General features: G+C 43.5%; 1 pseudogene; it reads left to right on the top strand.

Moving 5' to 3' along the window:
• Nucleotides 1–8,283: 8,283 nt before the first annotated feature.
• On the top strand, nt 8,284–8,401 carry LOC126250037 (5S ribosomal RNA; annotated as a pseudogene).
• Nucleotides 8,402–15,813: the final 7,412 nt, after the last annotated feature.

Genomic DNA, 15,813 nt, shown 5'->3' with positions numbered 1-15,813 from the left:
TGCAGTGGCTACGCTGAAGCCAAGTAAGCCAATATAAAACATTGAAAAAATCGGTAAACTTGTTCGACAAGATCGCCGTTTAACAATCAGAGCAGTGTCTGAGTTAACAGGAGTTGCATCAGTTTTTGCTGACAATGGTCTGCCAGTGCGAGTGTCATCTCTGGTGTCTTCGCGGCCATCTTTAAATCGTTTAAACCACTCAAACACTTGTGTTCGCGATAAACAATCATCGCCGTACACTTGTTGTAACATTACAAACGTTTCACTTGCAGATTTTCCTAGTTTGAAACAAAATTTGATGTTAACACGCTGTTCTTTCTGTACACTCAACATTTTCCGACGCACAGACAAAACGTCAACTACTTAAACAGACGCCACGGGCAGACTGAGTGCAGGAGGCAGATGAAACTCGAGCAGTAGGCGGAGCGAGAGTCACGTGACAGGCCACGCGACTTTCAGCCTTATTGCATTCGTTTTATTGTTTCACCAGTACTAGTCCGGTTTTTTTCTAGCCACACCTCGTATTGTCGGGGGATCGTACAAGATATGCGAGATGTTTCTGCACCAATTCTGAATCAGTTGGTTGTAGCGACAGTGGTCTTCTTCACACTACAACAATCAGGCTTCAGAACTATCAATATCTGAGTCCCTAATATTCAGCCGAGCATATCGAATACGGTTCCGAAGGAATGAATCCCTGTTCAGCCATCCAGACTAAGCTATTCTGCAGTTTCCTTAATTCACACGAGGTAAAAATCAGGATTATTCCTGTAAGAAATGAAAGCCAAATATCCACCTCAATCTTGACCATTTCGAACTTGAGCTCTATCTCTAATGAGAACTATTTGGTTTCTCGAAGATAATAAAATAACAATAACTGTTTTTGAGCACTTATTTGCAGTCTGCGACATAGTTAATCACCGCGCCCTCATGAAGGAACTAGTGCAAAGAGTTCGAATTTCACACTATTCAAAGTTCTGCATATCAGTCAAACATAAACAGGAACACTAAACAGAGAAATACCAGAAGCAAAATCATAGTAATAAACTAAAATCGGATATACATTTAGTATTCTCAGAAAGTTCTAAAAAGCTATGGATAGAAAATTTAATCGAAAACTTTAATTTAACTTCCAGGATACCAGAAATATTATTTGGCTAGTAAATCAATGCTGAATTTAATCTCTGAAAGAGAATAATACACACAAGAAGTTCCCTTTCAAAAATCACTCTGTGCTGTCACGTCAAATAATATCCAAGAAATTCCCATTCAAAAATCACTCTGTGCTGTCACGTCAGATAATACCTTTAACACCTCCGGTAAATCCAAATGTATTCTTTCGGTAGGTTACATGTTATGAGGCAAATGATAATCCACATAGTCATGATCAGTTTCTTCATCATCCACTGACCCACAGAAAACATTTCCTTCTGTCTGTCTTATTGACTTACCTTAAGACAGTTTTTCTAGGATTTTAGCCTGATAATTTTCAGCAAATTTCATTTTAGCCACTTCGAACTTTCTCCTTGGTCCCTGTATTCAATTATCTCAGTCGTAAAAAAAGAAAGAAAATAATAAAGCACTGATCAGCTAGCGCTACACACTACCAAAAACATTTCCAGTAGTACATCCAGCAGCCAGGTCATGCAGAATTTTGCCACATTATCGCCAATGATGGCAGTCACGTCGAACATGTCATAACATAAATCCGAACATCTGCGGTGACGTTTACATGTACAATAAATCGTGTGCATGATGTAGTTTGTAACTAATTTACGTTTTTTTCATATAATTCAATAGCTGTCATTCTGCATAAGATGCAGGTGTGCATGGTGGTCTGGCACTAGAGCGGTTGTAGAATGCAACAAACATGTGGAAATGACAGAAAAGAATAATTATCCGACTCTTTTATGCTTGCAGCATGCCACGACCGTTTTCTACGAGTGCTGCCCATCTCTTATGCACTGCTCGTCCTTGTGTGTTTGCCGGCCACAACTCATGTTGCATGTTGTGACCCGGCGAATGTGATAAAATAATATGGACAGTCAAGACTATGCTCTAAATAGACTTAGATATTCTCTGCAATAAACGTGTCAGCATACATTACTTCATACGAGTACATCAACTATTCGAGTCTGTGTAATCGATTTCCACATTAAATAATGAAAACTACAGACGCAGGTAATAGTACGCATTATATAAAAATCTGTGAAACATAGCTTAGTCATGTGCAGTAATAATTTTAAATAAGGCGCTGTGGCGTAGACAGTGACTAAAGTGTGTTTTTGCAGATTTTATAACACTTATTTTAATGTAAATCAGTTCCACTTAGTAGAAAGAGTGTATGTATTTATTTTAAAATAAAATGCAACACGTTCAAACTATAAGGCGGTGACAGCCACTTGCTGGCTAACAGGTAACCATACAGTGTGGGTTGGGTTGTTTGGGGGAAGAGACCAAACTACCAGATCATCGGTCTCATCGGATTAGGGAAGGACGGGGAAGGAAGTCGGCCGTGCCCTTTCAAAGGCACCATCCCGGCATTTGCCTGGAGCGATTTAGGGAAATGACGGAAAACCAAAATCAGGACGGCCGGACACCGGATTGAACCGTCGTCCTCCCGAATTAGAGTTCGGAGTCATACAGTGCGTCCGTAAGATAGACACGCCGAGAGGTCTCGTCAGTTCAGAAGAGGCAGACCTAACCTTCTAAATAGTAGTTATGAGATAATGGACAACAATCGAGCTTACTGCATCTCAGGACTCCTCTCTCTCCATTGTACGTTAAGTCTCCTCCAGACCAGACAATTGTGCGACGTAAGTTCAAAAATTAATGCGACACTTTTTTCCTCGGCTAGTGTCAGTTGAGAAAATGCGGAATTTGTTGTCGGGGGTAGTGGAATACTCTCAGCATAGTCCCTAAAACTTCATGAAGTTCCGATAAATGGCGGCGCTGTACGAAGCTTTCAGAACGGTATCTGTAACGGAAGTGCGTTCCATGTACATAGCTGTGAGAGTTTCTTTTGGCGGAAAACCAGAGCATCGCAGATATTCATAGGCACTTTCATAATGTCTAGGGAGACCTGGCAGTGAACAAAAGCACAGTGAGCTGTTTGGCGAGGCGTCTGTCATCATTGCAACGATGCACTGTTCTTGCTCATCCTCCTCATAGCCTGGATCTCGCTCATTCCGACTTCAAGCTGTTTGGCCCAATGAAGGATGCACTCCGTAGGAATCAGTACGTGGATGATGGGGAGGTTATTGGTGCAGCCAGACGTTGGCTCCGACGTGGGCCAGTAGAGTAGTACGATGCGGGCATAAGGTTGTCCCAATAGGGTGACGTAAGGTTGGCGCACTGAACGGTGATCATGTTGAAAAATATAGTTTTATGGGAAACAGTGTGGTGGACCGTAATCCATAATAGAACCAACCTGCTTTCAGAAATAATTGCGTTACATTACTTACTGAACGTCCCTCGTATATGCGTCGAAATCAAGTCTATTCCCCACAACTGGCGCTAAGTGTTGAGAAAAGTGGAAGAAATGGGTAAAAGTAAGATAAACAGTTTAAAAGTTAGGTAAATGCCATGCACGTATATTAAGTACTAACCTAAGTTATATAGATAAAATCCATGCTACAGCTCTTGTGCACAGGTCTCCTTTATCCTCTATCTCCAAACTTCTTGTGATTTCACCTGTGGTAGCGTCAATGTGTGATCCATGTGTCGCTATTTGTTTATGGCGTCGTACCACTTTACATCACATCCAAATATTTTATTACTTGCCACTCGTATGTATAGGGAGAGAATACCACATCATTCAGAATACAAAAAAAAAAATAACATAACCATGTCCTCATGCACGCAGATATAGCGGATTATGGTAATTTAGTCGTGTCATAGTGACTGTCGATACGCCATTTTTCGCTGTTAAAGCATGTGTGAGGTCATTCACTGCCGGCCGGGGTGGCCGAGTGGTTCTAGGCGCTACAGTCTGGAACCGCGCGACCGCTACGGTCGCAGGTTCGAATCCTGCCTCGGGCATGGATGTGTGTGATGTCCTTAGGTTAGTTAGGTTTAAGTAGTTCTAAGTTCTAGGGGACTGATGACCTCAGAAGTTAAGTCTCATAGTGCTCAGAGCCATTTTTTTGTCATTCACTCTTATATCTAGTGTTATATTCAGGAACTACAGACGCTGTCTGTCCTATACTCCTATTGCTCCATCTGTGCAATGATTTTTATTATTCTTAAGGATATTTGTGACTTCATGTCTCTCTCTCTCCCTCTCTCTCTCTCTCTCTCTCTCTCTCTGTATATATATAACAAAATCTATACAATTTTATAAAGGGGACCATGAGCTCTCTCATCGTTTATCTCAGATCTCTGAGTCACAGATGTTGCTGTGTTTCTAATAGTACTTATCCTTGGTACAAAGTTGTAGTTTTCCAGGAAAGTATCCAAGAGATCTTCAGCGACTTTGATCTAGTACTTACGCCATAAACTTGAACTACTTCCTCTGTAAAAATATATATATATATATATATATATATATATATATATATATATATATATATATATATATATATATATATCCCGTGTGACCTTTTCGTACGAAGATATTACGATATTTTACACATTTGTAGCATTTCACCGTATTTTACCCTTTTTCTTACTTTTCCATATTTTCGATTTCTGTAAGTAAATGGACAAGTGTGGATGTGCTCTTATTGCTTATATTAAAAGCTGCATTTTTACTATCCATATGTGATACTATCCACAACCCAACCAGAGGGTTGCTCAGAAACTAATGTACCTCTTTTTTTTTCTCATCCGAGCGCTACGAATGCGAAACGTTACTTATGTATTATCTGAAGTCTCCTGAGTGAGCGCACCGAGTTTCCATTACTTCCGACAGATAGCGTAGCTGCAGGGCAATTTCAAAATGACGCCTGTAGGTGATGTACGTTACAAGCAACGTGCCGTTATTTAATTTCTCACTGTAGAGAAACCTGTCACACCTGACAGCCTTGACATAGCCCCTCGGACTTCCACTTGTTTCGGCCATTGAAGGGTGCCATTCGTGGAAGTCATTTTGAGGACGATGAGGAGGTGATTCATACAGTGAAGCACTGGCTCCGCCACCAGGACAAGGACTGGTACCGACAGCGCCTACACGCCCTTGTTTCGCGCTGGAGGAAGGCCATGGAACGGGTTGGAGATTATGTGGAAAAATAGAGTGTGTTATCTAAACACCATTCTTTCCTGTGTATAATTCTCATTACGTTCAATAAAGAACTGTTAAAGAAAAAATTGCGGTGCATTTCTTTCTGGGCAACCCTCGTATAATTCTTCCAAATATCAACTGGCAGAATTCTAACTGCCAAAGCCAACACTGAAACACACGCAGGTGCATGGGCTGTTGTAGATATTGGGTGAACACCTTATTCTGTTATAAACACACATATCTCTCAGTTACGCTATTTTGTGTGTCGGTTTCCTGGAGAGGTCCGCTATGCCCTACCCCTTCAGATCTACGACAGATGGATCCACCTTCGAATGTTACCAAGGAATTAATGCGAGTAAAAATAAAAGCACACACCTTGCATTGTAAGCAATAAGAGCACATACACACTTCCACATTTGCATATAGAACATGGAAAAAACGGAAGAAATGGAAAATATGGAATAATGGGTAATGTAGAAAATATGTAAAATTGTAAAATATCTGTAAAATACTGTAAAATAGCGATAGGGAATGTCCATACAGGATATCTGCATTTACACAGAGGGAGTAGTTCAAATTTATGTCTAAGTACTCTGTCGAACTGTCTGGAGATATCTTGGATATTTCTGTAGGAAGGAACAAGTTTGTACCAAGGATGAGAAGTATTAGAGTTGCAGCTCCGTCTGGTCAGAAAATTAATGAGAGATCTGCACTAATGAATGAGAGAGCTCAAGACACCTTTAAAAAAAGAAATATATGGAGATCGTTATTTATACAGTGGGAGGGCGAGACATGACGTCACAGATAAATTTCGAAATAAAAACATTATGCAGATGAAGTAATCGGAATATGTGCTAGAGAGAGGCTGTAGGTCATTAATGTGACGACAACAAACAGAGTGAAAACCTAAAACTTGCACCACAAAGATTGTGGAAATGGAAATTGCTATGAATGTGCGGTTTTAATATAGTGAATTGGTAGTCAGGGGCCCTTATTGCTAGATCATAAACTTACTGTAATAAAACTTATAAAGTGTACTTATTGTGCAAGCATACACTTTTAAATGAAACAAAGCCTGTTGACATTAACAAACTAAAAGTAAGGTAAATTTGAATGTCAGTGGTGTTTGTTGCAGAATTCTAGTGCGAGTAGTTTACGAGATATCGTAGTTTGAAAAGTTCCCACACCTACACTTGTGAAATACCTGTGGCAGAACAAACTAAAGGACAACACAAGTGCATACACTAGTTGTATGGATTGTGACCGGTAACGAGACAACTGACCATCACAGGTTGTGTTAAAAATGACCACCGGCAGCGGCGATACACGCTTCCAATCTGGTACGGAAAGATTACAGCAAACTTGCTAGCATTTCAGCGGAAATATACGAGCAGACTGCAGCAAAGGTCATTGCAAGGTACAGGTAGTCTGCGTCCAATACAAGGACATGAAAACAACTTGTGAAGACATGTTGCTATACTTCGTTCACTATGGGCTGGATAGCTTTCATGTTGGTGCCACGGGTTTTTCCGAATCTGCAGCCGAACGTCTTCTAGTATCCGAGGAAGATGGTCAGTTACGAGACTGCGACACCTGTGCGCGTTACTGTTCAATCTACGAAAAATGGGCCTATGAGTTGTGGTTCACTATCCCATAACACATGTTTACACTCCAGGGACGCTGATGTCTCACCTGACAAAGACAACGGGAATTGTTAACCGACCAATAGTGCATGTTCGGCAGTTTACCTGGCCCTGATTGGTAAATGTGGCTTCAACACTAAACAAGGTAGATGATGTATCTGGAGTACCCTGTCTTAACGCCCAAATACGTAAGTTAACACGATTCTCATAATCATTTCCACGGAGCTCTTGATGGAGAGAGAATCGATAGGGATGGAACCCATTTCGATGGAGAATGGGTAGGACACTTGCCTGACTATTCCACATCCCTGTGTGCGTGATCGCGAGGGTGCGATTGCGCGGGAGCTGACATGCATTTCAACTACAACAGTAGCACGTAAATTAATTTCCCTCTCTTATGTCCTCACTTGTTTCCTTGTGTTACGTTGTATAGGTGTTATGCTACCACTTTCACGTAACTGTTTGAAGAGGTTGATAAATAATTGCAGAAATGGTTGATGACGTCTACTGGGATATCTTGTCGCACACACCTTACAGGAACTAACTGCATTGTCCTACACTCTCCATACACCTTGAGCATGTCGGCTTTTTCTGCACTGCTAAATCACATTGTCCATTCACGAACTATTGCTTGGAATGTCACACACTAACTGACTAGGAAGTCACAGCGCACTCAAGGTACACACAGCAAGCAAACATTACAACATTGTACCTACCAACTACGCAAGTTGATGGCAAAGGAAAGTGTCGGTGTGGAAATTTTTCAATGTACGACATCTCATAAACGACTCGCACTAGAATCCTGAACAAACACTGAAATTCTAATTTAGCGTACTTTACGTTTTTTAATGTCAATAGGCATTGTTTCATTTAAAAAGTGTATGTGTACACAAAAGTTACACTTTATAAATATTATTACAGTCTGTTTACTGGCTAACAATATGGATCCCAGACTGCCAATCCATTCTTTGCGAAATCGCACATCAATAGTATTTCCACTTCTGCAATACTTGCAGCTCAGCTTTTAGATGATTCACCCTGTGTAAGGGAGTGAATGATATCGTATGTGCTTCAATAGTGGGAAAGTGGTGCTTTCTAGAGACACGTGGATACGAGAAGAAACTGTAATACTCCCACGGCTCTGTGTGCGAGAGGAAACGTTAATGTTATTTATTTGTGTTCTGAATGCTGTGGAATGCTCTCTCAGTACATACAAGTTCGAGTTGGAAAATATTTAAATGCAGTATAAAGTGATATGATTCCACCAACAAAAAACGATACGCATGGATCACATATCGATGCTACTACAGATGAAGTGGCGAGAAGATTGCTGATAGGGAATAAAGGGTCTCTGAGGACTGAATGGGTAGGATACATTTCATCTACATGAATCACGTTACTACCTAATAATATTGATCGATCAACGGCCTTGCCGCAGTGGTAACACCGGTTCCCGTCAGATCACCGAAGTTAAGCGCTGTCGGGCTGGGATAGCACTTGGATGGGTGACCATCCGGTCTGCCGAGAGCTGTTGGCAAGAAGGGTGCACTCAGCCCTTGTGAGGGAAACTGAGGAGCTACTTGATTGAGAAGTAGCGGCTTCGATCTCTTAAATTGACAAAACGGCCGGGAGAGTGGTGTGCTAACCACATGCCCCTCCATATCCGCACCCAGTCACGCCTCTGGGCTGAGGATGACACGGCGGCCGGTCGCTACCGTTGGGTCTTCCAAGGCCTGTTTGAATGGAGTAATAATATTGATCGGCGTTTCTCTCATTTTTTATACCGTTGGTTCGATTGATCTTTCCACTAGTATCAGTTGTGGCAAATATACTGGTTTTGACACACATTATCATTGACTGTATTGGAGGATACTCAATGCGCATTTGAGATAAAGGAGTCAGGACATGCTCTCAGCTCGACTGCTGTCCATATCACATCGCCACTGTGTGGAAGGTTAGGTCTGCCTCTGCTGAAGTGAAGAGGCCTCTCATTCTCTCTTCCTCAGCCCCATCCAATATTGTTATCTGTTGGTCAGACAGCGCCCGTTACCATCTATGGCTTTAATTTTTAAGAGTTTATCACCATGCATCATATTTTTTTAATTAATCAAATGCACTATTGCTATAAAGTGAAACTGGTCAACGCTAAAACGAATGTTAATAAAGCTGCAGAAACGCATTTTACGCTCTGTCTACAAGAGAGCCCGTTTCGTAAAACTATTACTGCGCATGACTGAGCTGTGTTTAATAGACTGGGATCTAATGCGTATTATTATGTGTCTGTAGAAGTAATTATTTAATGTGGGAAACGATTACACAAACTCGAACAGCGGATTTTTTAGGGCCAAAGCCTAGACTGCCCGTGTTATTTTATGAAATTCGCGCAGTCGCTCCCTGCGGCTTTCACTGTCGCCCGCACACATACATAGGAGAGCAGCAATGAGGCGTGGGTAGTTTTCCCAGATAATGGTCGTGGCGTGCTGCAGTCCTATAGGCATCGTCAAAATATTATTCTCTTCCATCACATGAGTTTTGTAGCATTCCACCATCGCTCTCATGATGGAACTGCATGCACACCCACAGCGAAATATGGTCCTACATTTGAGAAAACTGGCGGAAGAGGTGTAAGGCAGTGTCGCCCACACCCAGCGTCGACCTGGTGTCATCCCACATAAAAACGACATGACTTGTGGTAAACATGGTCAAGTGCTGTTTGATAAAATGAACAAATAAATGTGGTTTTCAGCTATAAATACAACGTTTTTCGGAGCGAAATGTTGTTACTGTCTGAGACGTCCTAGGAGGAACATCAACATACTGGCAGTATCAGAAGAGATGAAGTGATATAACGGATATAAATATGATGATTGATGATCAGAGGCTAATCAGTGGAACAGATCTGACTCCAGTAATCCTACAGGTACTTATTCTATTTGTGTGTGTTCATTGTAGTTTCAGTCTGAAGAAATTAACTTCCTCTTCTTCTTCTTCTTCTTCTTCTTCTTCTTCTTCTTCTTCCCTTGCTGATGTTACGCACGTGTGCAGACTTAGTCTTGCTTGTGCTTCAATATCTCATGACCTTACACACTGGTGACCAATTCGTCATCTCAGCCCAGTCTGTCGAAGAAGTAGCTCAGTCCGTCATCATCACTATGGTACGGGCTGAAAACAACAGCTTTTTTGCCAACTCAGCGACATTCTTCAGTCTATAGACCATCTCCCGATTGACCGTCGTGGTATGATGTAACAAGACATAACAGCAAATAATGATGCGATGAGAGATTCGTGGACGAACTTGGATGCCGCTGACTTGGACGTCAGTGTAAAACTAAAATTATTATTGTAGGCGTCTGTGTGTATCTTTTCCCACGCGTGTGTAGCAATATTTCTTTTCAGGTTACCTTCCATTCGGAAAGTGGATGTACTCAGCGACTGTATGTGACATATAAATCACAAGAGTGCAGCAATCAGTCACCCTGTTTGGATTTTATTATGCAAATCCAGATTTCGGCTAGTAGGTAGCCATTCTCAATGCGCTATTTTTTATTCTCAATGCATGTAAGACCCTGTTGTTCGGGCGTTAGTCACAGTTCTTTGAATACTCAGTATGTTAGGGCGTCAGTCACTGTTCTTTGATTACTCAGTATTCAAAGAACTGTGACTGACGCCCGAACAACAGGGACTTACATCCATTGAGAATAAAAAATAGCGTATTGAGAATGGCTAGATACAAACCGAAATCTGGATTTTCATAATAAAATCTAAACAGGAAGACTGATTGCTGCACTCTATAATTTATAATTTTTTTTTCTTTATTTGCAGATGATGTGGCTGATGTATGCTGATGCGGGATAGCGCCTGCAGCAAACCAGTTCAATATCTTACTCGGTGATGCTTATATAGCCCCAGTTCAGTTCATCGACAATGTAATCGTCATGCCTAAAAACTCAAACACAGCGCGATCCATCATCTTCAACGTTGTGCCGTGTACGGTATCCTGGTGTAGCGAAACATCTCGGCTTAAAATTAGTTTATCAGGACGAACGACTGAGCTTTGCGGGAAGAACGAAGTGGGTGACAGAGTGTGTAACAGTTTAACAGTTTTTCCGACAGACACTGGGGAACGGTACGCTAGTTGTCGTTAACGGGGCGCAGCTTTGGCGCTCCGCTGTTTGTTTTATGGAGGCTACATTGGACGGAGCGGTAAGCGGCTCTCAGGTGTGCATGGGAGGCACGGTGGATTGCAGTGTGCAGCTTGCAAATAACGTGTCTCTGGGGGACTGATGCTTGAAGTGAAATGCAGCTGTTCTGTTGATGGAATATTTGCTACAGATACTGTCGCTCACTGATGTTACTGTCGTCATTTTTAGCGCAATACTATTATATGGTGAGTCCACTTCTCAGTACTGAACTTGATGGTTAAAATTGATGCGCCACAATTGTGCAGCTTTATTTTAAAAACTAAACAGCTACTCAGAAAATATTTGATAAATCCATTCGTGTAATGAGGATGATGTGGTGTCACTGCCAGACACCACACTTGCTAGGTGGTAGCTTAAATCGGCCGTGGTCCATTAGTACATGTCGGACCCGCGTGTCGCCACTGTGTGATCGCAGACAGAGCGCCACCACACGGCAGGTCTCGAGAGACGTACGAGAACTCGCCCCAGTTGTACGGCGACGTTGCTAGCGACTATACTGACGAAGCCTTTGCTCTCATTTGCCGAGAGACAGTTAGAATAGCCTTCAGCTAAGTTAATGGCTACGACTTAGCAAGGCGCCAATTGTCACAGTGCATGTATCTTACGAGTCTCATTTGTATAGTCAAGAGAGATGTATCACTAGGATTGATTAAAAGTTAAGTATATTCCCAAAGATACGTATTTTCTTTATAGTATTCAATACGTATCCTGTTCCAGACTTGACGCCAGTCGGCGTGTGTGTACGCGTGCCTTTCGGCTTCCTCCTCAGTGTGGCGTGACTAGCTTGTTACGCCACAACAGATTGACAACGAGGATTACAGGATCGTGTTCTTTCTACTTGCTTTGCTCTAATTTGCTTGTGTCATGGCTTCGCCACTTTCTCCAGATGTACTGTCCGAATTTTATCGCTTGCAGAATCAGCAGACGTAGGCGTTATTGGATGCCCTTGGACAGCTCGTCCAGGGTCAACGTGCGCTGCAAAACGATGCGGCCGCCGCCGCTTCATCGCTACCGCAGCCACGACCCGCCGTTGCACCTCCGTTTCGTAGCTTCGACGCAGCCCACGAGTCTTGGACTGAGTGGTCCCGACAATTCGGCTTCCATCTAGCCGCCTACAGAATTCAAGGTAATGAGCGGCAGCCGTTTTTGCTTTCTTGTGTCGGTGTGTCCACCTACCGTGTGATAGTGAAATTGTTTCCCCGACGCGACATAGCAACTCTGTCCTACGACGAAATTTTGTCTGCTTTAGATGCCTATTTCAAAGAAACAGTTAATGTAGTTGCCAAAAGGTATACGTTCTTTCGTACCAAACGTACGGCCGGTCAGACTAATAAGGAGTGGGTTGCAACTTTGCAAGGACTTACTAGGGAGTGTGCATTTGAATGTGAATGTGGACTTCCGTATTCAGATACTATGGTGCGTGATGCAATTGCACAGAACGTTTCTGATGTTCGCATACGGGAACAGATTTTAAAACTAGTTAATCCCTCCCTTCAACAGGTGATAGACATATTGGATAGGCAAGACACACTTGACTTTGCTCAGGAATAATTTGAAACTTCGCCAGCAGTGTGTCACATTCACCGGCCCGCCGCGCACGCAGCACGGGACGTTAAACGGCCCTCGCGCACGTCCGAGCAGCTGCAGCCTAGCTCGCAAACACGTGTGCCGCGTAAGCAGGCCAATGCCGTGCTCAAATCATGCCCGCGGTGTGCAACTAGACATTCGCGTGACAATTGCCCGTCACGCCAAGCTATTTGCTTTTACTGTCATAAGAAAGGACATGTTCAAAGTGTTTGCCAGAAAAAGCTAAGATCAGACAATCAAAACCATTCCAGGCCCTTTGCTTCGCGCCGGAATCGAACCAGGGACAATCAGGCTCGTGGACCTTCGCCCATGGACATTCATGTCGTTAATTCCACCCCGTCCAGTGCCACTTTATCTCACAGTGACTGTGTTCGTCCCGCACAAAGTGTGCATCGACGTCGCCGGAACTCCCGTAAAGTCGCAAGTGCTTCTGTACCTGTATCAGTTCAAATTGCACGTGAAAGTCGCTCTTGTCGTCAGCAGGACAATAAACTTTTTGTAGACTTAGACTTTGAAGGCAAAGTGATACCATTCCAGCTCGATACCGGAGCTGCAGTTTCATTGCTCAATCAAGACACGTACAAACAACTGGGCTCACCTCCGTTGCGTGCCGCAAATGTTCAGCTCAATAGTTACTCAGGACAGCAGATACCTGTGTTAGGACAGTGCAGCCTTCTTGCCACATACAAGGGACAAACAAAACTTGTGTCATTTTACGTTCTTCGTTCTTCTTCTGCAGTGAACTTGTTTGGTTTAGATTTATTTCAGTTGTTTAACTTGTCTATGGTCAATCAGGTCCTATCAGTGAACCAGACTGTGCCTTCCGCCAGTGTTTCTCGTCTTTGTGAAGAATTTGCAGACATTTTTGCACCGGGCCTTGGTTGCGCTAAGAACTATGAAGCACATTTGGAACTAAAAGTAAACGCGCAACCGAAATTTGTCAGAGCGCGCAATGTTCCCCACGCATTGCGTGATGAGGTCGCAAGAACTTTACACGATTTAGAATCTCAAGGTGTAATTGAACGTGTGCAGGCTTCTCTCTGGGCCTCACCCTTAGTAATTTTGCCAAAACCTTCTGGAAAATTGAGACTTTGCGTGGACTTCAAGGCAACTGTGAATCCACAACTTGTGACTGCTACTTTTCCTTTGCCACGCCCGGAAGATCTTTTTGACAAACTGTGCCCGGGAAAGTATTTTTCGAAATTGGACCTAGCAGATGCGTACTTGCAAATACCGGTGGACGCAGAATCCCAGCGCGTCTTGGTGGTTAACACGCATCTTGGATTGTACCGATTCAAAAGACTGCCATTCGGGTGTGCATCCGCCCCTGCATTGTTTCAGCAATATTTACAAACTGTTTGTGCGTCGGTCCCTACTGCTGCGAACTATCTGGACGATATTGTGATCTCCGGACAGACAGAAGCCGAACATTTAGCCAACCTACGAACGTTATTTCAGGTCTTGCGACAAAATGGTCTTCGCTTGAGGAAGGACAGGTGTATGTTTTTTGCTCGTGACTTACCATATCTGGGCCATGTCATAAATGCACAAGGCATACATCCGAGTCCAGAGCACCTCCGTGCCATACAGGAGTTGCCTTCGCCACAGAACTTGAAACAGCTCCAGAATGTGTTGGGAAAAATTAACTACTATGCCAGGTTTGTGCCGCGCGTTTCTCCCATTTCAGCTCCGCTTCATCGCTTACGCCGTAAAGGTGTTCCGTTCGTCTGGACGACGGAATGCGAACGCGCCTTTCGCCGGTTGAAATCGGCGTTGCTTTCAAATACTTGCCTTACGCCATTCGATCCCCAGAAACCCCTTTTGTTGATGGTCGATGCATCGGAATTCGGGATCGGTGCTGTGCTTGCGCACAAAGATGGTTCGCGTGATCGTCCTATTGCCTTTGCTTCAAAATTACTCTCGTCTGCGCAACGCACTTATTCCCCGATACAGAAAGAAGCTTTAGCTCTCGTGTTTGGTGTTACTAAGTTCCATGATTTCTTGTATGGTCGTCACTTTACCATCATCACAGACCACAAACCTTTGACATCGATTTTCATCCGAACAAGCCTGTACCTCCACGTACAGCGCAGAAATTCATTCACTGGTCTCTTTTCCTCTCGCAGTACCGCTACGATATCTTGTATCGGTCCACTGCTAAGCACGGAAACTCTGATGCGTTGTCCCGTTTGCCTGTTGCTGAGGATAAAGCATTCGATTCTTCTGAACTTGCTTGCATGTTCATTGATTCGGAAACCGATGACGTGGTCGAATCGTTTCCGATTGATTTTCGTCGTGTCGCTACAGCCACAGCTGCTGACCCTGTCCTTGCTACTGTTTTGCGTTTTGTTGCTACGCAATGGCCCTTGTCAAAGTCACGGATCGAGGATCCGTTGGTTCGCCGATTTTTTGCTCACCAGGAGAGACTTTTTGTACGACGTGGTGTTTTGTTGTTGCGTTCGGATAATGATCAATCCAGAGTCGTGGTCCCACGTTCGTTACAGTCATCTGTCTTACGGCTTCTTCACCAAGGACATTGGGGTATAGTGCGTACGAAACAACTTGCTCGTCAGCACTGTACTTGGTTCGGAATCGATGCTGCGATTACAAATATGTGCTCTTCTTGCATGGCGTGTGCCGAACAACAATCCGCCCCGCCGCGGAAATTCTTTGCTTGGCCAAAAGCCACTTCCCCTTGGCACCGCTTGCACATCAATTTTGCTGGTCCATTCTGGAATGCTCGATGGTTGGTTGTGGTGGATTCCTTCAGTAATTTTTCTTTTGTTGTCCGGATGTCTTCTACGACGTCATCTGCCACCATCCAAGCGTTGTCCGCTATTTTTTGCATTGAAGGTCTTCCCCAGACTATTGTTTCCGACAATGGCCCACAATTCATGTCTGCAGAATTTCAGTCATTCTGCAAGGCCAATGGTATTCAACATCTGACATCCGCGCCGTTTTTGCCTCAGTCAAACGGTGCCGCTGAACGATTGGTCCGGACTTTCAAGTCCCAGATGTTGAAGTTGAAAGAGTCGCATTCTCGGGAGGACGCATTGTTGCTCTTTTTGTCTTCGTATCGCTCTCAGCCCCGCGATGGTCGCTCGCCGGCTGAGTTGCTCCATGGTTGCCCTCATCGAACCTTGATGTCTTTGCTGCATCC

Source organism: Schistocerca nitens, chromosome 3, assembly GCF_023898315.1.
Source record: "Schistocerca nitens isolate TAMUIC-IGC-003100 chromosome 3, iqSchNite1.1, whole genome shotgun sequence".
In the NCBI taxonomy this organism is placed as follows: Eukaryota; Metazoa; Arthropoda; class Insecta; order Orthoptera; family Acrididae; genus Schistocerca; species Schistocerca nitens.
This window is presented reverse-complemented; position numbering and strand designations above follow the sequence as displayed.